Source organism: Caloenas nicobarica, chromosome 6 (genome assembly GCF_036013445.1).
Source record: "Caloenas nicobarica isolate bCalNic1 chromosome 6, bCalNic1.hap1, whole genome shotgun sequence".
NCBI classification, from domain to species: Eukaryota; Metazoa; Chordata; class Aves; order Columbiformes; family Columbidae; genus Caloenas; species Caloenas nicobarica.
The window spans coordinates 32,888,272-32,911,007 of NC_088250.1; positions in this window are offsets into that span (position 1 = coordinate 32,888,272).

Genomic DNA, 22,736 nt, shown 5'->3' on the forward strand with positions numbered 1-22,736 from the left:
AGGGCATATAATGGAGTTAGGGGATCAGAGCTTGCTCAGTATGAATAGGTGAGGGGCTCCCAGGGAACTCTGGAGAAGAGCTTAGGAAATTAGCTGAATAGACATGCAGGGAAACTTTTACCATGTGAAAAAACCCAGAGGAAGTAAGTTTATAAGAAAGGAGGATAGGAACAGGCTCAGGGTGACAGAGTGCTGATCCTGAGAAGGCATCATTTTTCACAGTTGAAAGAAGAAAAAAAAAAGCTCAGATGTTACTCAAGTGTATAAATTAATACAGAAAGGAGAAATTCAGATATTCAAAACACAGATACTGTAGGGCCTGGGACCTAAAATTTACACACAACTGTATGGAGCCTAATATCACAAGTCTGTTTTATTTCACAATTTTTTTCTTAAAATCTTGTTGCGGATACAACACGCAGATTCCCGTGACTGGTTGGTGTCTCTACAACTGTTAAAACTTCTACACGATGATGGGAACAAAAATGCAAAGCCAAATGGGGGAGGCAATATGAGCAAGTGGGTTAGAAAATGAATTGCTGATTGATGGATATGGGTTTACACACAGCTCTGCCTTGCTGAATGATGGCAAATCAAGCTCCTGCTGCTTTAGAACCCCAGCAAAGCTGAGTGGTGAGCCTTGAGGACCTCAGACAGGAATTTTTGACCTGCTGTGAAACCAGACACCACTGCAGCTACTGCAAACTAGGAGCTTCAGCACTGACCTTCAGCAAAGAGGACTGCACAATAACCAGACAGACAGATGTTGCAGTCTCATCTTCGTCCGCAGACTGAGGATGCTGTATTTCCCTCTAAACTTTGACTCCCAAAGAGGCCCACCTGGTAGCACGGTGGGCCATAACTGATAGAAATAGTCCCAGTCTTCCGTAAGGAGAGAAGTGAAAAGGGTACACACAGGACAGCTGCACACCTGCGGGTGCTTCAGGTAGAGAAGTTATAGAGCTGTGTTTCATATTGCTCCAGTAAAGCCATGGAGCCTCCTAAGTCTCCTGGCAGCCCCATTAAAAAGGCAGAGAAAATGTTGAGGAACACACCTAGTTATGTGTTTAAAGAGCTGGGGTGTTCAGTTCTCCCAAAACCAGAATTAACCATTGACTCGGTCCAACAGTTTGTAACATCTCAGCCAGAAATACATACATCTGGCACTGCAAAGTCACTATTAATGCTTATGGAACCCTCGTAGACACCTATGTCACTCTAACCTTTTGACTTCAGTATAAAGTCAGAGAACACTCTCTGTGGTGGCCAGTTCAAAACAGAAAAGTGGACCTGCTCTGTAAGGCCTAGGCGCATTCAGAACACTATAAAAATAAAACTGTCAATGAAATTGTCAAAAAACATGGGATCAAAACATTTTGCTGTTTTCATAAACATTTGTTCATACCATTTGTTATGTAATGAAATTCACAACCTAATTATGATTATCCAGTATACAGTACACATATATTATCTCTCTATATATACATGCCCCTGCAAATACTCCTTTGCTAGCATGCCTCAGATTCATTGAACATGTTTATTTTTATAGCTTCCTTTTAAAATCACTAACCTTCAGGAGAGAGAAGACATACAAGTACCTTAAGAAATGTTGATTTATGAACTATAGTGGTCTTTATTTTTCTTGTAAACCTGGGTGGAAAATTGATCAGTTATAAGCCTGCTATAGATCTCACAGGTTTGCAAGATGTATTATTATATTTCAAGATTATCCGATATTGCAAAAGATTTTCTTCCCCTTCTTTTTTTCTTTAACATGGTCATACATTTTCCTGTCTCCATTATTTTTCTACTCTTTTTAGAGTTAGGGAAGCTATCAGAAAATAAAAATAAAGAGGAAGAAATCATTCTAGAGAAAGTAGCTTTGGGCCACCCCAGGCTTTCCCAATCCATCATAGTGTGGGTTTTGTTTCATACCCCACTGAGGTGGAATTTGCAGAATGTTTCTTGAATTACCATGAGGCGCTCTTATAAGACAATTACTGTCTTTTTCTCCCACTTTTGCTTCAGTTTGCTTTCGACAGCTGTTGGTGTTTATTATATAGCAAATGGACCCAGCCTTAATTTTCAGTGAAGAGCCCTTCTGTAGCAGACAGATCAGTTAAACTGTGAAGTAAAATGTACAGACTAGGATTGCTCAGAAGTAGGATATCCATCTTGAAGAAAACAAAAATACTTCAAAATCTTTCAAAATCCCATTTTGGGCAGAAAGATGGAATATGAGAAAAATAATGTTTTGACAATGTTAGAATAAATAAGAAAATGCTGACCTTTTTATCAGAACAAAAATATAATTTCAAAATGCCAGCAGTTTTGATAGTTCAAAATCCAAGTCTGTTGTTCCAGCTTTTTCTGTTTGGGCTGCTATCAGGGAGATAAGGGACCTCTTCATAATATTCCCCAAATGTCACCTGTCTTGAGAATTTCCCAAAGAACTAAGTTTATCAGTAAGACACTATCATCAAACATTTGTACATATACCAAGATAAATTATATCCTGGGTTACTTTATTATTATTTACTCTAATAATCTGCTCAGATCCAGATCATATAAAAACTCTGGTGTGTATAATATTATATGCTATTTCAAAAAGCACATTCAATGCATTTTTTGAGCTTTGGAACCTTCCCTTTTTCCAGATTCCTTGAAGTATTTGAGTGCTCAGAGCGAAAACACGCTGCCCTTTCTCTGACTGGGAGGACCTGAAACATCTGACCTTATATGAGAGAACAGGTTCTGAGCAACTGGTCTCCAACTCAGTAACACCAGTAGTGCCAGAGTCAGCCATAGACTGGCTTTTGGATCCTAATTCTTGAGCTGAAGGCTAGTTATTAATTACAAGCTGTATTTAGGCAAAAGCAACAAGCAATCATCACTTTCATGATACAGCTCTGTAGGTTTGCCAGTTCAGTCATGACTAACAGTCAGCTCTCTGTCCAGATCATCTGCATATTTCCTAGTCCTTCTCCATGTGCACTTCATGCCTTTGCTGAGGTGCTGCTTCCCTTTTCATGTTGTACTTAAAGCACTTTCTAGGAGCAATTGTTTTTCCCTCACCCTTGAATCAGGAGCTATCAGTAAGGAGAAAGTTCCTCCTGCTCTTTCTAACTGGAAGGAAACCTTCTTGTTCTGGGCCAAAATGCAAATGTACTGCTTCCTAAGTGCTCCCCTACTAAGGGTCATATACTAATTATTTTGCAGATGTTGAATTTTATTTTATTCCACTGGAATCTCCATTGAGTGACAACAACAAGATTTCTGGAAAATTAAGAGGTTATTTCATTCTTAACACAGCTGTTGCAATCTAGACCAAAAAGCCGAGCTGTGGGCTGAGACAGAAGGTTGGGACAAAAGCTTCAACTAATCCACACATTTTGACACATGGGGTTTTGTTTCGCATAGGCAGCGATTGTCTTCAGGCCTCAAATTCACACCTGTCCTGAAGAAGTTACTGAACGCTTACAGTTGGAAGAATATGCACCGGAAGAAGTCCCTTATGAATTCTAGTATGGTCACTTACTGCATGAGACCAGGTCGGCCAGACGTACCTCAGATTCAACCCACTGGCTCTAATATCCTTGTTGCCACCTTTCTATCAATATTATGATAATTGTGCACACTAAACAAAAAATATCATTGAAGAACTCTTTAATCAAGAATGTTACTGTTACAACCTCCTGCTGGAAACATTCTTCTCCCTGCCATGAGCAAGTTCAAGTGTATAACACCGTGATTTGTTAGGTGGAAGAAGCTGTATGACAAAACGCTTCAGGGATGCAATGCTTTTTGCCAAGCAGCTGAAACTGTTTCGTTGATAAATGTTCTTGTCTCACACTATTAACACTGTCACACAGGTAAAGTTTGATCTCCTGACAAAACCTCTTGTGGCTGTCTCTTAATCTGTTCAGTAATCAATATTAACACTGTCAAGTGTCTCAAAACATTCCTTTTAGCTTGTTTGTTTCACTATGTGCTATATACACATATTTCACTCCATATATTCATTCTGTATGTGTAAATATATTTCATTCCAAGTGATAATATAAGTTTTCTTTGGTAACTGCAACAAGCCAGAATATAACAAAAAGATTAATGCCCAGATAACCTGGCAAAGAGCACATTATTAAAGATTTGGAAAATAAGAAAGGCAGCTTAGACAAACCTGCAGTTCGTACTGGCCTTCAGGCTCCATCGGGATCTCAATACGGTCGGACAGTTTTCTTTGCTGTCTTAGGAATCTGTTTGGCTTTGTAACCTATCGGAGGCGGCCACTCCTCTCGTGACTGAGCCCAGCATATCTCAGGCAGTTACACAGCCAAGTAATAAAAGATGCAGTCCTATGACAAACGATAGATGGATTGCCTATCCAGCTGTCTCATAATACTTTAAATAACCTGCGATGATGCATAAACCCAAATACTAGTCTGTGCCCTCACACCTAATCACTCCACTCCAAATGCTAGTGAAGAAGACCTTTCCAGATTAATCACACCAGACACCTCAACTCCTTCTCAATTCAACAGGTTGCATTTTCTCTTAAACATTTATTTCCTTAAGGCTGTCAGAAGTCCAAAGTTAAAAGCATGTGTCTTGGCTTAATCGAGACCTGGAAGGATGGAATCATTATTTCTTGGAGACCAAATGAGTGTAACTTTGCAAAGTTTGAGTTTTCACAAGCAGACACTGCATTTTAATAATTTATCTTCTCAGAGGAGCATATTGTACCTTGAAGTAGAGCCTAAAAGGTTTTACCCCGTAGGGAATGCTATTACAACAAAATGAAACTGAAAGCCACTTGGCTGATTGTGACCAACTCAGAGTTCGAATTGGCCAAATTCCATACACGAGCTCAGAGAGAGACACATACACATACACACAGCAGCTCCAACCAGCTCACAGTGCCAAACTACAACCATATTTACAATCCTTTCAAAACACTTGGGTCCATTTTTGTGGCAACAACAAATATAAAAATAATGAAAAAACAATATTTCTTGTAGGAAGCAAAGCATCCTCTCTCCCACGCACCCAGTAGTGGCATTCACGTTACATTTCCTGCTATTGAGCTGAACAATACCAGTCGTTAACATTTGTAGTTTCTTGTAAAGATTTGTTTTGAATAAACACACTAAAAAAATAAGAACCCTTAAAGTTTTGACATATATTGTCTTTTCTGACTAAACCGAATAAAAATCCCTCATATCTGACTGTGTGGGCAAAGGCTTTTCCTAATGTAAATTATACGTGTTCTTCTGAAGCTATTGCTTCAACATTAGAAAAAAAGGTTTACTCTTTAATATGCATGCAAATTGCATTTAGTAGTGGCACAGAGTGAGATTTTGTACCTTCGCTATGTGGATGTTAAACTTGCAATGGCAGCAAAGAACCTCTTTTGACACTCAAACACTATCGTAAAGAACAAATTCATTCTTGTTAATACTAATATCTCAAAATCACAACAGCATATTCATTTATGATGATACATATATTCAACATATAAAAATATTTCACATTTATACATAGCTAGGTTTGAGGGCAGTGACATTGGTCAACGTCATTTAAAATTTATACCACATTAGAGTCTCTGCTCTGCTGTTGTGCTATGTCGAAATTTCAAATTTTCTGTTTGAAGAGACTCCCACCATTCTGAAGTTTCAAGAGACCAGCTCCCTAACTGCAATAACCAATTTCATCCTCAGAGGATAAGTCCCACATGACACAATATTTCTAACAGCATCAGAATAACAGATTGAAAGCTGTTTTCATATCTGAAGTAGCAAATATTTATTGAAGTGAAGGTGCTGATCTGGCAATGAAAAGGAAGGAGGCAATATTTTCCATTGCAATGTAGGGCAAAAAGAAGGAAGGGAGAAGAGGGAGAAGAGTTATTCCCTGAAACTGGGCAAATGTGGACTGCACGATACCACTTACAATTCTGAAGCATGAAGTGGAGCTGCAGTAAAATGACATTAGCAGCTTTCATATGATAATTCATATAGAAGAGAAGGTTGTTTCAGAGTGGAGCACTAGCCAAGACCAAGCTCACTGAAGCTGGCACATCATTCATTCATTCATGGAAAAAAACAATGGGAGACAGAGATGGGGGAGAATTTTATTTTGACTTGGTAGCAGATGTGAAGGCAAGGGGTGAATCTAGGGAGGGGAAAGTGTGCAAAAGTGAGAATTCAAGAAAGCTAAATATTTGAAATGTCCCTGAATGCACATATATTATTTATAACAATAAAATAACGATCATTCCTGCTTTGACATACAGGGTGGCAAACCAAGGAAATGCAGATTTATAAGGTACGTGTAACATAGGAAATAATGAAGGAAGGCAGTGGCAGTCTGCCAAGTCTCCCCCTCCCCAGTCATTGACTTTCAAAGAGGAAAATATTTCATACAACAAAATCTACCCTGACTTCCAGGAGATGCAAAGAGAAGAGATTTGCACTTAGTTGTAGCTTCTAAACAGTCACAAATAAATTCAAGTTTCAAGTATTTCCTTGCAAGAAATAAGTCTTTTTAGCTTGCTGGGACAGACATACAAGTTGGGATTTTCTTGCCTATGTCTTTTAGCTAGGATTTTTCACCCCTTTTATTTGCTGTCTTTTGGCATAATTTTGCTCTTATTTTAAAATAAAAGCTACAGAAGGCTGTTCTATTTTCATGGAAATTGCCCAGCAGTAAGAGTTTGAACTGATTTCCAGAAGAATAATCTTTGTGCTGGTCAATTCAGGCAAAGTAGTTTGCTAGCTTTCACACAGCAATTTACTAATTAATTACAAATTAAATAGTGTTCTGTATGAAGACAACTTCAGAGGTGACGCATAAAGTTTGGAATTCTTCGAGTATTATCAGACTGGCTGCAGTCCATTTGCATGAAAATATGGCTGTTAAAATCATGTTGAGTTTTTACTTGTGCTGCCCAACACAAAATAAACCTTTTTGATGCATAAGCACGTTTCCTTTAGTCATATAGATATTTACATTTGATTCAATACACTTGGTGTGCCTTGAAACATGTTCATAATTCAAAACCACAGAGCTCTCATGTTAACACTTTGCTGCACTCTTTGGGAAAAGTCATTCAGGCTGCTCTGTGAGATGTAAGCCACGCTATCAAAATGCATTGCTTTACAACATGGCTTCATTTTGAAGGAGCGTGGGAATTGTTCACAGTGCTGCACTCCTCAGGGCTTCTCACCAGGGGCATCATTTCTGACTTAAGGCATTTTCAAACACTCAGGGCTGGTATAATTTTAATCTCACTGAAACGAACAGGTAGCTTGTGTTTGACTTTAACGGGACCTTGCTGTAATACAATACTCATGAAAGAGCCCTTGAATTCCCACGGTGAAAGGCCTCTGAGACCCACAAGGTCATTTCAGGATGCCTTGGCCTCTTCTCCAGCAGCATCAACCTCCCTTGAGCCTGGCCACACCAGCAGAGTCCAGTGTTTCGGGTAGGGTGGCGGCACAGAGCAGCTTAAGGAGCTGCAAACCATCTGCACCATGCCATCGGTCCTGCGCTAAAAATTCAGGCATCACCTGGCAGACACTGGATTAATGTCTGATGCACATGTAGTAGCTTCTGACTTTGTAACCTGATGCACACTGTATTCCCAGGGTGGATTTACTGGAATATCCATCAGAAGGTCAGGAATTATAATATTTTGACATCTAATGTTAGAAGGGACCGGGAGGCTGTAGGATGGCAGAGAAGGCACTGCAGTCGAATATGGTTTAGGGGGAGGAAGAATGGCTGAGGACTCTGTATCTGAACCACAGGTCGGCTATTTTGTCTAACGAAATTTTGGTTGCATCTCAGCTGCTTTGTGCCACCAGTTTTCCTGCGCAGCTTCCATTAGGTATTAAACAATCAACTGCAAGAGCCCATGTTTTCTCTAGTGGTGGATGGTGCAGCTACGGGGCTAATCTCCCCAGACCTGGGGAAATGTTCAATAAGGCAGGAAGGGTTCAAGTCTTAAAATAAATTGAATGTTTGATCACAAGTTAGCATTCTGCAAAGCTGCGTGCTGTTACTATGACAAGTTCTTAAAACTAGAGCTAGCTCATAAAAGAATTTTATTGATTGTCATGCCACATCAGGTCAGAAATTCATTAAGTGTTTTATTGCATTTGTAGCACCAGATGTTTCAGAGGAAGGTGTGAAACTCCCATAACAGAGAATTATGCAATAACTTGCTTATGAGAGAATCTTCTTCCTAAGCCCAACATTTAATAGTTAGCATTATTGTTCTTCTTCCTGCATACTACCATCCTGTTTAAGGTGGCTGGAGCTGCTTTTTCCACATATAACAAGTGAGTCTTGCAGCCTTTCTTATGTTATTCCAATGTGGTCCATGCACAATGAGTTCCATGAGTTAACATATGTGCAAGCAGTATTTCAATGGTTTTCTGCCTTTTTTTTTCTTCTTTTTAAATAAACTTCCTTTAAATCATCCATGACCAAAAAAAAAGTATCTGTCCTGCACTAATCCTTCTTCAGGATATTTCTTATGCATCCCTCAGTGTTTTGCTCTCTAAACTCAAACTGCTTCAGTTGCAATATAGTTTATAAATAAAAAATAAATCCTCTACTTGCAGACTTTTCCTTTCTATACATTCCTATGTTAGCTATGAACAGATCATGATTTATTTGAATTTATTTGTTGTTTCTGTGAAAAATTTCAGTGACTGATGTATGCTCGGTGTTTTATTTAGCAGCTTTTATTCTGGTTTATCAATACAGATAACTCAAGATATATTTTCATAGTATATAAAGAAGAATGAGCATGCATTAAGTCTGTGAATGAGAAGACAGGTTACAGAATCAAAATAAAATTGCTGCAACTGTTTTTGAATATCTACTAAAAAACCCTACTTTCATAAACTTTCCTGACAGAAGCTCTGTTTCAAGAAAGCTAATGAAACTGAACCCAAAGCAGATGGGAATACAATCAAGACAAATTTGTTTTCCAATTCCATTCGTTTCTTTTGGATACTTTTTCCCCAGCCTTCTACTTTCGGATTCCTCATCTGTTTTATGGGTTGCTCCTACTTACTCTCCCCTTAGTGAAAGATCAATACATTCATATTTTTAAAGTATTTTCAAATCTCTGAGTGAAAGGGGCAACTGTATTAAATTCATTTTGTGTTTATAAAAAAGAAACTTAAAAGTTACTTCCGCGAAGCCTTCAAAATCCAGATCAATACGGATCTGAGAACTGAATATAGTGAATCCAAATACAGTGTTATGTATGTGTAACTCAGTTTGGCTCCAACCCAAGAAAGCACTTAGACGTGTGCCTAGTTTTACACACTTTATGTAGCACCATTGATCTCCGAGCCCTCAGTCACTCAGCCCTAAGTGCTTCACTGGATTGGGGCCTTCTTGCCACAGGGCAGAAAGGGAACTGCCACAACCATTAAGATATGCAGGAATCCAATTACATTTCCCTCCCAATAGATCTACCTATAAACTCTCTGTTTATCACACAGACTATATTTTCTGTAGTCCACAAGCAATGCTATTTAATTTACCAGCTTCCATAAGGGCAGGTGTTATGTGAGCATTCCTTTCAGCAGCTTTGGCATTCTAAAAATCAGCCTCCAACTTTTTAAAGGTAGGCCAAGAGAAACTATTTCAGAAATAAAAGCCAAAATGTCTCTAAATTAAGTGGTATTCAGCTCACACGGGAAAATCTTTGTCAGTCTAGGTAGGTGCAAGGAGAAAGTTGCACAACAAAGCTTTCCGGTGCTACTGAAATACCACCCCTGGCTCTTTCTTCCTACAGGATAAGAGCACACAAGTACTCATGTTTCATTAAGGATTTGAGAAAGGTATCTCTGTCCCATTTGGAAGATGAGCATAGGCTAAATTAAGAGCTGACCTTACTGGTAAATACTTTTCATCAGTTTCAAACTCATTTGGGTTCACCTCCTGGTTGTCTTAACTCACAGATGTATAGGAGTTTGTGCTCCTCTGACTGAAGGTATCGTGTACCACCTCGCAATACAGGGAGTTTTTTTTCCGTAAGGGCAGTAGCTAGCATTTATTACATTGCTTCCCACAGGCCATAGGTGAGTCTGTATTAGTACTTCAGTTGGCACTAGGAACTACAAAAGGAAGTTTCCTAATTGTACTGACTTACCACACCTTGGTTCACAACACAGAGCAAACCCAGAGGGCACAAGGCTCCTTTTTGAATGAAACTGATGTGGAAGAAGTGCTCCAGAGGTCAGTTCATACCCTCCAGGCACCAATGGGCTAAGACTGGACTTAGTCCAGAGGAAAAACCTCCAAAATGCAGAGTGTGAACCTTTCATGCTCTGCACCAACAACATCTCTCTACAGATCTCCTTTAGGACTGCATTGCTCAATAGTGTACATGACAGTAGTAGGCCAGAACTTACAAATTAAGAAAATCGCTGTTCCACCCAACAAGCAATTGTCTACTGGACAAGAAAACCTGATCCCATTTCTGAATGATGCAAAGTACCTCCGTGAACTATATTTCTGCTGCAGCAGAGTACAGGTGTGGAGATGCTTTAGGGAGTCTGCAGTAACAGGCAAGATGCCCTGCAGTGGGGCACCCAATGGCACCAGGGCAGGCTGGTCTTTTCTCCCCCTGGCTGCAGAAGGAATAGTGACACTGAAGAGCACAAAGGAGATCACTCCAATTGGGCTTTTGTCTTACCTCTAAGTTGTGGAGGATTTAAGCATCATTTTTCTTTCATGCAGGTCTGAGAGAAGAATTTAGATTTTCAACCCAATGTCATTCTGTTCTCTTCTTTCCAGCTCCTGCACCTTGCAGTAGTGGAACTCCATTTCACACACACGGATAGGATCCCTATTCGATCCTCTGTGACCACATTTTTCTTGGCTTTGTGACACACAAGGCTTCAGCATTGCAGTCAGGTTCATAAAGGTGATCCTGACACACATGTCCCAATAGCACAACCATTTGACTTCTGTGATTTCGATCAGATCAGCAACCTGCCTGCACAGGGGCTACGTTCAACTCACAGGTCAAGGGAATAGGCAGCGTGGTATGAGCCTGTCCCTCTTCTCACTCAGTCATAACAGAGATCACCCTCACTTTGCTTTGCTAGTGTCACCTTCCTCCAATTTTCTCCCCTGCATTACGTGCACATAAATACCACCTGCAATATAGATTTCCAAGAAAACTCTTGGCTATATACACTATCAAAATTAATTTCATTTAAAGGATGCTTAGTGTACTGAAACTTTTTAAAGGGTTGCTATGAGAAATTACCTTACCTCCCTAAAAGATCCCATGCTGTGCTTTGTGGAGCGGTACACCTTCATTGTGGCTCCTCCCTGGTTCCACAAGAGCCTTAGAAACTCTGAAAAGCAAAGCACAATTACCAAAGCGTTATGCTTTATTCAGTATTATTTTCATTTCTATTTACACAGAAGTTTAATGTAAAGCTCCAGCACTGAAAACGTTGTACTTCCACCAACATCTTTTACCTGTCTGGTTTTTTTTCAATTATGTCATTAGAATATGTTCACAATTAAGCCAAAACAAAGGTTTGTTGTCTTTTCTTCCTCCCTTGCATGCAACATATAAAAATATTTACTTTATACTGTGAAAGCAGGTCTCTGTTCAAATCCAAAAATTTAACCTGGGGGTATTTGCAGTAGAAATGTGTCTTTTATAATTTTCCCCGTGTGTTAGAACAATCCCAGTCAGTCTAGAATCAGTCTGGCTGTGGATTCCTCTCTTGCTCATGTGAGACTGAGTGGAAAAGTAAAGATGAAAGCAAGGAGGAGGTTTTATAGTGCCTCTTGCAGTGCTTTCTTTCTCTGGCTAGAATATGATTAAAGATATCTCATGTAAACCGAAAACAGGCAACACTTCCTAGCAGCTATTTCATATTCTGCCCTTGAGGATAATAAAAAAAAAATAAATCCTCATTCTTACACAGCATTTTTCACGCACAGATTTCACAGACATTTCTTGTCTTGCTACTAAGACACCCTGCACCCAAGTGGAAAAGTTTTTCTCTTCTTGCTTGCTGGCACCTCTGAATGCCTGGAGGGACATGGAGTGGGGGGGATGGAATGTATGGCTGGACATGGTCAGAGAAGGTGCCAGGAGAGACCTTTCACCACCATATGCCAGACCACGTGGCACCATGATGGCTGGGCTGTGGTGAAGCCTGGCGAAGCTGCCCCAAGCAGAGGCCGTGCTGGAGCATCCCGGCACCACGGCAAACGGGCTCTTTATCTCAGGGATGCTCCCTGGACCACTGTTCTCACTATAGTGCAGCTACAGTGGTGACTACTGGAGTCTCCAAAAGAGAAATCTTTTGTTCGTCATATTATAGTGCAATTCTTTTTTCATATGTCTTCTTCACTTCTAAATCAATTCTCACTCAATGTATTCATTTCTTTGTTTCATTAACTGATGGTTTTAAGGACTCTCAGTGTTGCATAGTTAATAACTTTTCTGTAGCTTGACTTTTTCCATCAGTTCACATTTCCAAGCCAATTAATTCCTTGCTGTTTTCCAATGGTTATTAAAAGGTAGAAAAATCCAGTTTAACCCAGTCTACCGTCTGAGGGATGCATCTATATGCTAATTACTTTTCCAGTTTGCTAGCAGAAAACTCTGCGTGATAGAAAGGACCATTTTCTAAAATTATCAAGGGCCAGACTTTTAGAGGTAGGTAGGTGCTTAAAGATGTATAAGTGCCTAGTGGGGTTTTTAGAAGTGCCCAGAGATTTAAATGCTATTGAAATCAGTGTGATTGAATTAGGGGACTGAATACCTTTAAAAGCCCAGCTCCAGATGCAAAAAGAGTGTTTGAAAAAAACACAGTATTCAAAAAAATATTTAGTCATATAATGAGAAAGTTAAATGTTTAAGAGAGTGGGGTGATTTTTTTTTTCTTCAGTTAATTAAATTTTAGGTTAATCAGCAGGATTATTCAATTCATGGTGCGTTCAGCCAAGTGACTTCAGCTAACCAAAAAACCTGAAAACATTTCATTATTGCTGTTTCCAAAAGATAAAATTTTTCCTGTTTTGTTTGCTTCTTAAACAATGCTTACATTAATTCTTAGAAAGGATAATAACCTGTGAGTTAAATAAAATGATATTGTTTTCCTCTGTTAGTGGGAAGAACTACAGAAAATGTGTTTTCAACTGAGCTTGATGCAATTGTAAATATACTTGATTTTTTGTTGTTGTTGTTGTTGTTGTTGTTGTTCTTTTCCCAGAGCTACGCTTGCATTGACTCATTTGTGTGTAAGAGGCTCCAAGGCTGAACTCATGGCCAGGCTTCTTGCCTGTTCGCATTGCTTAATAGAAAGGCACCCACAGCACTTGCTCTGGCAGCTTTTATCTGTCCCATCTACTTCTGCAGCAACATCACCTGAGCAACACCAGACAGCTGAAAAGCAGCTTGAGGTCCTTTTTCAGAAGGGTCCTGTTAGCACAGGGGAGAAAAGGTTTGCAGGTGACCTGAATTCCAGTGGGCAAATTCAGGTTTTGTACACAAAGCACCAGATCTCAGGAGAGGACAGAAATACAGGTTACTTCCAACACCAACCAAGTAACTATATTTTTACAAATAAGCTAAATTTTGAAGATTAATTCTCCTAGGTGTGCAGAAGAGGATACATTGTCTTGCCTCACTCTTAATGCCCTTAAAAATAGGGCTATGGGCAAAGTTTGAAGAAGAGTCTCCATAAGTTTTCAGAAGTGACATATAGCCAAGAGTCCAGAAGCCCCAAAAGTATAGGCGTTATATTAAGCTATAGACAACCAGATACCTTATGGATCTTGTTCGAAAACATAGTTTAGCTTATTTTAGAAATGGTGAACAAAGGGCCTGTTTGTTAGAGATGGGATTGTCTCTCAAAGGAGTTTGGTTGAAATCATCTGAACAAGATCTCCTGCCATCTACTGTATGAAGAATTTTAAAAGCATTTTAACACTTTAGGATAGACATCATTGCCAAAGCAGTAAAACAAGGTTTATGGCCTCAATCTGTGGTTTCATTTTGTTCTAGGACACTATGACCATGCATCTCTTAAGTCTATCATCTCGTAGCCTTAGGAGTGCAGCTACACAAAAACACAGGAAAAATTTTCTCTAGGAAGAGTGGTTCACTGCTTGTTTGTCTGATTTGTCCCTTAATCCACAACTTGTATTTATTTCTTCTCTAGAAATATTGCAAAATTGCTTAAGGACAGGATGGCTCAAGGTCTGGTAATGGGATTTTTAGCCTTTCACACCCAGCTCATTTATCTGAGCACAGGTAGGTCTGCAGGTCAGTGCATTGTTACCCACTGGCTCTTGTCCAGTGGCCTCTGATAAAAAATATGAGTGAGCAACTTTCACACAGTGAACAGTTGTCTACCCAAAAGTTATCTGCCAAAAGGGGATAGCAACAGAAGAAAAAACATAGGAACATGAGAGTAGAGCCAAAATTTCTTTATGAGCAGAAAAAAGGGTTTTTCCCTGACACCTCTGAATTATACCCGTAAGTAGACTTGAGGAAGCCAGCACCATTGAACCCATCTCTTCTGGGCGGAGATAGATTTTACTGATCCCACAATGAATCAGATTTCTGCTGACTTGCTCAGTACTTTTTGGGAGCAATAGATTTGGAAAAAATAGGAATTCCCATCCTTTGAAGAAACCTCCCACGTTATGAAATAAAACTTTGAGAGATCAATAAAGTCCAATATTGTGTCTAAGAAACACTTTTTATACTGAACACTGTAATAAAAACAGAAAATCATAAGCTACATAGAAAAAGAGCTGAATATAATCTTAAATTAAGGATGTAAGAAAGAAAGCAATAAAGCCATAATGATTCAAAAGAATAAAGCTCAGGTAAGATATTTCATTTTGTTTAAAACTTCTTGGTTTATTTTTCATATTAAAAGCAGATCTGAGCAGCTCTTCCAGGTACAGACTTTGAAAGAGAAGTGTCAAAACTGAGTCAGGACTGCAGGACCTGATCTAGCTGGGATTTGTAGCTGTAAGTTTTACCTTTTGCTTCCCACCTCACAAAAATATCTACATAGTTTAGCCTGATCTAGAGCTTTCTAAAATAAATTTTACTATTCATGCTATTTCATCAGGTCAAGGATTAAATAATATTCTAATAAGTAAATGCATTTGTTACTTTCAAGCTACAGCTGAAAACATTCTTTCCATTTACAGGCTGGTTTTAGCAGATGACCAGGGACAACCTTGAGCAAGCCAAACCTGTCCCCTGCATGTTCTTGGTGCTGCTGCAGAGACCTGCCCGGGCCAGGCACTCCCCAGCACGGTGGTACAGGCACTTCTAGCAATTCTCCATGGAAAGCCACCTTATTTCTTCCAAAGCCTCTACCTCACCAGCATGGGGAAAACCTCTATTCACAAAGATGCTCCTTCAGCAAAATGACGTGCTCTAATTAGCCATTCGAGTACTACATACTTTCAGATCAAAATAAAACCTCCTCTGACTGCATATATATGTTTGTCAAATACCATCCCCTATTGGAATGTACTCTGAAAATCATTAAGCAATTATTACCTATAGAGGAAGGTAGCACTACCCTGAAATCAATGCTCTTAGAGCACTACCCCAAGTGCTGCCTTTGAACTATGCTCATGCACCGCCAGAAGGCAGCTTGTAGGCCAGCCAACATGCAGCTGAATGACATTATAATAAAGGAACAAACACAAAAAACATTCACACTTCAGTAATAAACACCCATGACAGTATGCACATGATGGTCCTTCTGAATCATAAGCAATGATCTACTTCAGCCAATGCAAGAAAATGAATTTAAAAAAACCAAACCAAAACAAAAACCAAAAAAACCATGTTGGATAAAATCAAACAGGTACAAAGTACAGAATTGCTGACAAGCAGAAATTACTTAAAAATAGGTGCTTTATCTTGGTTCTCTCATTCCTAATATGGAAATCATCATGCCAGTACCTGCAAAATACAACTTCAGATACTACAACTCATAATGCTAAAGACATAAAAAACAACCTCCCTAGAGAAGATGCTCTTACCATATATTACTCTTTCTCTTATGTCTCACTAAGCCCTAATTGTTCCACAGGAGTGAATTAGATAATTTCTAATGATCTAATTGATTTGCATAGTTAAATTAAAGTTGATTATCACCTGATATTTAGTTGAAGTTTGATGTTCCTGTTTCAGACCTCAAAAAGACCTCAAATGTGTCCATTTTTTCCCACAAATACGTTAGCAATTCTATAAAAATATATCTCTAGATCATCATATCTGTATCAATGCCAATAAAACAATAAAAAAGCAAGGTACCTGTTTGATGATTCTTCATCTGTAATTAGCAAAAATCATGTGCAAACTTGATTGATATCTGCATGCACAAATTAGGTATGATTTGGTTTGCATGGGCACTTGTCTGTATATACACCTAAAATCCGTGCCTCCTGTGAGTACAATAACATTTGATAAGATATACTGCATACCAGGTTTTTATATCTGAAGAATATTTCAGTGTGTTACTTACTCAATGTATACAGACAGTTTTCCTAGGAGACCGAATGTTAAATGTTTAGTATCATCCATGATACAAAGCAATGTTATATTAGATATCTTGGTATTTGGTTTGATTCACTAGAACAGGTAGAACCACAGAATAACTTGTCTAGAAGGTCATCTGGTCCAACGCCCTGCTGTTTTCTGGAAAAGTATAACGACTATAACTGTAGGATGTCTGTATGAAGGTGTTGCAGATGCATGGATGATGCAAAGAAATCAAAATGCAGAATGTGAAAATCCAGTCCTATGTCACAGTGTTAAACAAAGAAAAGACAATTCCTGACAGTTTAAGTTTTACAGACGTCTATACTCTACATCACTAAAATTTCCTGTGCCTTTGGAAACTTCTGTTCATTTGTTTTGGTTAAACCAATTCTTAGCACATTCAGCTAAACCGAAACATTCCCAATTTAAATTTGAATTATAGTATTCCTGTTGAGATGTGATATTAGTTCCATAGTTTTAAAGTGATATTTCGAACTAAACCAGAAAGTTTTCTTGTATGGTGATAAGAAAAAATACCCAGCTGATATCTGGCTTTTACTCAGGACATTGCACATCTCAGAAGGTAAAAGCCTCAGAACAAAGCTGTGCAGGAGTTGAGACACTTCTCCTGTAAATCAGAAAATTAATTTCCTTCTAACAAGCCTTGAGCGAAGCTCAGTAAATCACTTGCTGACACTGTCTGACATCAGTGAGGGATTTGGTACAGGGAACACAAGGCATCAAGGAGGGATTGCCTGGCTGCGTGCAGGCACAGGCCAGCGCCCCAGCCAGCAGGTTCTGGGCTCTCCTCTGGCATCTGCTCCTCCTCCACACTTCAGGAATGGCCCAAAGCCCATCGAAGGAGCAGTACATATGTAGCACCGTGCGTCTGCTTCGCCACAACATGACTTCCAGATATGCTGTGTCTAGGGCTTAAGAAGCAAAAATTCCGAGCATTCATGAACAGCTACAAGGAGAAAGTGCTGAAATCTGCAGAGCTGTCGGTCTTTTTTAGGTGGAAACTCCCTTTGCTGTAAGTACACAGAGCTTTTGGCTCTAGGCTGAAACTGGATGTTTTCATTTGCACTGAGCAGCCCACTGCTGAAACACTGGTGACATCAAGGTCAGCGATGAGTATCTGGGATGGACATGCTATGGCAGATCCAGCACCTGCTGCAATCAGACCACAATCGTGAGGGCCTTGGATAAGAGAAAAGCCAATTTAACAGTATTTCAGCAGTGTAACACCAGAGCAAAATCACCTGCTGCTGAAGGGCCATCTCAACGACAAGTCATGCTCAGGGTGGGGTGAGTCTGTGGGTGGGGATGAGAGAGAATAAGTCTTTGTCAGAGATTGCGCCAGGGCTCCAGATCAAAACATTCTTCAGCCTTGGAGAGGATTCACCATCCAAACTTCGATGCAAACCTGAATCTCATTGCTACTCCTCTCAGCACACTGAGCTAAATCAAATTCCCATGTGCGAGACCGAAACACGAATCCCAGTTGCGTAGCTTGGCCCCATCTCTAATTTGTAATATTATCAGTAATAAGCTTTCTAAGGAAAAGTGAAGGGGCATCACACATCTGTCACCCTGTACATAAAACATGCTGGACGAAATTCTTGCATTTGCATTTCGCTATCAGAGCCTACAGAAAAATGTTGATTTAAGCAGTAGGGGCTCTGTGCTGATGTCTCCCTGTGGATATGCATGTTGTCTTTGTGCCAAAGCCAGAAATGAAGTCTTAGGGTTATTGAGGCAGAGGAAGCTATTGAACTCAAGAGAGATTGGAAGAAACTTGAATCTGAGTGGTTTTACTGGGATTTCTTTCACAGTAATGAAGGCTTTTGCATTAATGATTTTTCACACAAAGGCATGGCCAGTGAGGATACAAGTGTGTGTGTGTGTGTAAGGCAGGAGAGGGGTAGAGGTAAATGGAAGTAGCTTAACACTAAAATTAAATCAGTCTTTTCCATGAAACAGACATTATGGTTCCCTTTTAAAATAATTAAATTAACATGGAACAGAAATGTTCAAGAGAGGGAATCTGGAGTTGGGATTTTGGCATTAGTGATTCCCTGTACTTAATCCATAAAAGTTTTCTTTTATGTTTACAGAAGGGGGTTAAAAAAAAGAAGCAAGTCTGTTACTAAAGGATTTTAAGATACAGTGGAGATGTGAAAGGCACAGAAGATTTTCATTTCCTGTGTTATAGGGTGCAAATAATATCAGTATGAAAAACCTGGCAGGAAGATTTAAGATAGCAGTTTTTACATTGATAAGTATTTGTTCATTTCCTGACAACAAAAAATATAAATCTCTTCAGAAATTAAATACCCTGGCTTGTTGAAGCACTTTTGTGACGTTCTGTGGTAGACTGGCTTCCTTTCATTGGAAATCCACAGCTAGAATAATAATCACAGCATCAGTTATTATACTTGTATCAGTTCTGTGCGGCAAGAGGCTAATACAGTGTATGGCCGAATTCTCCTACTTTTGTGTCACTTATTTTCTCTGTGGGCCAGATTTGCATTTTAATGGAAGTAGTTTATAGACTTCTTTGCTGCCTTCATAGTGCCACAAGTGGCATCATTAAGTGAGTTAAGCCGGATTAATGCTGATAGTAAAGTCAGATAATACAATAACAGAGGCCTTCATTTCCATTTGGATTAGGTGAAGAGAGCAGGCCTGTCTGGTGCAGGGTGATAATTTGTAAGCGCGATATGTTGTACTTGAGAGGATAAGATTAAATTTAGTGGGTTTAACTGTCATCCCAGTAAGTCAATTACTTCATCTTTTCAGGCTTTGAATTTCTTTTATAAATAAAATAAATGGAATATTGAGCTGCTCCACAGCCATTTTGAGCTTCCATGAAGAAGAATTACACATGCTGGGCCAAAAAAAAAAAAAAGGAGAGAGAGGGGAGGGGAAAAAGGGTTTCTGATTCGGCTCCATAAACAAAATATAAACCGCATTCAAGTGCCAGCATGGCAACAGTTCAGGAATATTGTCCATCTCTCATATCACAAGCATGACAGATTCCATTGTGACTTTAGTTTATCCATAATAGGAAATATTTATATTGTGCCTGGCCTTTTCTATTTGCATCTATTAGATTGTAGAAGGAATACACTAAAATACCGATCCCTGCTATCATTTAACTCTTTTACTTTTTTTCCTCTGCTTGCTGTCTCCTGTATATTTAATGCTTACACCTTGCTGCTAAGAGAGTCTCAAATGGAAATAAATAAAAGAGATCTGCTTGATTTTGATCTGTATCAGATAAAACCTTTTTTAATTCTCCTGTCTTCTCCCCCCATCTCCACACACATTGGACACCAAATCCCTGTAATATCATTTCTTGGGCATGGAAAGTTTGACAAGCTTTCTGTAAATTAGATACAGACAGATAAGCACCGACATCTTCATTTCTCTCCACAGACCCAGAGTGAACACAGGTGATGTCAAGGGATGCTGGGCATGTCAACAAGGGAGTGCTTATCCGTAACAAGAGATGATTTCAGAAGACCCCCAAACTCAAGATCCTTTCATAACATCACTTATAAGCACTTAAATCTCTCCTTTGGTTCCTGCTGTGGGGTGTTGCCACATGCAAGGTGGAAGAAACCTCTGTTAGTCTCTTTTAAGCAATTGATAAAGCTCTGCACTACAACCAACTGAAGCCTGAAGGCCTTTTGTGGCAAGGTGCTAGGTGCCCTGACCTCCCACTGATGCTGAGAAAGAGCTGGCATTGATCTCTGGGAAGGGAAGGAGGAAGGACATGGCTAAAGTCTAAGACAGGTGCTCTTCATTCCAGTAAGAATACCTGATCACGGGTACTATTAGCTGATTCAGTCAAATGAGCATCTGAAGACCCTGACATTAAAGGGCAGTTTACAGAAGATGCCCAGCAGCCTGCAGGACTAAATCCATTGTATGAACCCAGATACCCCAAGAAGGCAGACGCCCGAGAGCTGACCAAGAGTGATGGATGGATTCAGACAGGTCTGCATAGGATGTGTCCTTTTATTTTCCTGCAGCTCTTATACGTGGCACTACTCCAATTTCACTGGGAACTAAAACTGTGAAAGATGCCCTTCTGGGTTGATTTGGGTAGGATAAATATATTCTTTGACACTCATTCTTTGCCAAGGAGTAAGATATTTTCCATACAATTAAGCTGACACAAATCATAATAACTATTTGCAGTGGGTGCTTATGGCATGTTTGCCTCTTTTCTACTAATATATGTCACATACAGCTTCCCGAAAGTCAGGGGAATTACCCAGCGACCAAATCTGTAAGGCAAAGAACTGAGTCTTTTTATGATACAAAGGTATATGAAATAAAATGGGATGTATCAAATCACGGAATCTGCATCTTAAGTGGAGGGCATCATTTAACACACAAAGGTTTATCTGTAAGGAGGAGATATTTAGCAAAGAAAGTTGTGCTTTGAAAAGTGTTAAATAATTCCAATTTCATAATTTCATGCCACAGTTTGATGGTCAATTTGACTTTCAGGTATCTTAAAATTGGACTAACCTCTTTATTTTTTTCTTAAGAACTGACATTTCCATCTTCCCATCTCACGTTTTTGAATGATTTCTGTAATTACTTATATACAGTTACTAAATAACTTTAATATTCACAGGTTTGTTTTGCTGATATATGGAGTCTGTAATCAAAATCCCAACCCTGAATGTTCTTACAGATATCACTGTCCCATTTTCTCTCAAATTAGCAATGTCACGCAAGCTTTGAGAGTCTATAATTACAACCTCAACAGAGCAGAAAAGCCCCAGCAGCCAGCCAGCCTCATTTTGCTCAAAAATGAGTCTTCCCTTGTCTTTAACACTGGGGAGTTCTTCCTTCTTGCATCTGAGTGTTGCGACTATGATCCAAATTCTGCTTTTATTTGGACCCAGCAATGCCACAGGTTTTTTGTGCACATGTCACCATGGCAGAATTTGACCAGCTCGACTTTAATCTGCCCTGATTTGTCACACAGTTCTGCCAATTGAGTTCCTTAGATGGTATGGAAAATTGGTGCTGCTTTTCTCTAGAACACATGTTTACACACTAGTCAAGTGTGCAGTAAACAAAGAGCACAAAAGCTCAGCATGTTTGTCACAACCAGCTCGGCTACCAATTTCTAGTTACTAGGTTAGCAAAGCTATTTCAGAGAAATTAGTCCATGTGCCAAAATTAGGTACTTAGATGTCTTCCTTTGCTGTGCTATCTGAGTATCTCACTAATGCTGTGGAAATCTGAGAAGGCAGCACTAGCCTTCATTTTCTAGGAAGTGAGCCACAGAAAGAGATAAGGGCAGGTTTAAAGGTAGTCAAGGTGATAAAATAATGCAGAGAAGTTAGTAAAAAATGTAAGTTAACAAACCTCCTTTGCTGACTTTTTCCCCTTGTTTTTCTCAGGGCTCAGCCGACCTGTTTAGGCTGGGATGTAAATATCTCAGGAGACAGCTGCTTTATATCTTTTGCTATTTAAATATTTTTCAATCATTTTTTAAGGGATATTAGCAAGCAGTAGCACTTATGTCCAGTGAAGCAGCCCAGGCACTATGCTATGTTGCTGTTGGTAAGGCTGAGCAGAACCTCTGTGAGTAGCTCTGTGAGGATAGAAGGATTTCTACAGAGTTCTGCACGGCTAAAACCCATCGAATATTCTGTTTGAATGGCTTGGTCCAAAACCTTGGCAAGCTTGAATCAGTAGCAGAAGCCTGTATATTTGTCATCCATCAGTTGTCTTAGAGTATATATGTGTTTTAAAGAGAGGCAGAAATGCAGACAGAGATGGAACCAAAAAACTCCAGTCATATCTCAGTTTGGTTTTAAGTAACTCTATATGGCCAAATATTAAATTGTGTGACAGGGAAGGTCCTTCCCCTGCCAACCTTTAGCCAAAATCAGGCCTCTCCTTACTGTGTTTCCGTTCTGCACAGCAGAGGAGGTTTGTTAAGTTTGTATTAGACAGCTTTGACAAATAGAAAATATTTTGAGCCTCCTAGACACATGTTAAAGAAACATGTATATTACAAATGCCATACAAAAATGAGGGTTCTCAGGAGCTGAAAGCAGAGACCTGTGCCAGCAAGTCTCAGAAAGAGGATTTCTACCCACGAGATCATGTTGTCCCATTC